We start from the raw sequence: 775 nt of genomic DNA on the forward strand, positions 1-775 counted from the left end.
TATAAATTGTACATTTTAGATAGTTTTCATCAATTCCGACGAAATTAGAATTAAAAACACAAAAAAAATGTTCGCGCTTGGCGCGCATTTTTTAGGGCTTTTTTTAGTTTTATCCTTTTAAGTTATTTAAACACATAATAGTCCCAAACTCAAGAAAGACCAATTTAAGATAGATCATTTTAACCTAAAAGAAGGGCCTCAATGTGTATAGATGGTGAAAGAATGTGTTTGTAATAAATACAACCATGATGAAAATGCTTATATTTAGTTTCAAACACACGTGTGTGGCCTATATTATAAATAAGATAAGCCCTATGTCGTATTGTTTTCTATATGGGGAGTGGGGTGGGGTGGGGTGGGTATGGTAAATTACTAACTGGGAAATGAGGATTGTATGTTATTATTATTATTATTATTATTATGTTGTAATGATGTTGTTTGTACTGTTCTTTAATTTTATGAAAGAGGGCCCCTGAATATCAGTTAACCTACTGGGCTAAACTAGAAGGGTTAACCTCTTTAAAGATGGTTGAAATAAAAAATAAAATATACCCACTCTGACCCAAGACACCTGTTACGCGCCTGGTGTTAGCGCCGATGTGTGCCTTGGTGCGGACAGGAGATGTGCCCCCCCCCCCTCTGAAGCTGGAAACCTTGTTTTTGCAAAATAAATTGATGCAATTTGCTGTTATGGCCTAATCAATAAATTTAAGATAGATCATTTTAACCTAAAAGAAGGGCCTCAATGTGTATAGATGGTGAAAGAATGTGTTTG

The sequence above is a fragment of the Anneissia japonica genome, unplaced genomic scaffold (assembly GCF_011630105.1).
Source record: "Anneissia japonica isolate Jap-2015-1 unplaced genomic scaffold, ASM1163010v1 scaffold287733_len118669_cov163, whole genome shotgun sequence".
NCBI classification, from domain to species: Eukaryota; Metazoa; Echinodermata; class Crinoidea; order Comatulida; family Comatulidae; genus Anneissia; species Anneissia japonica.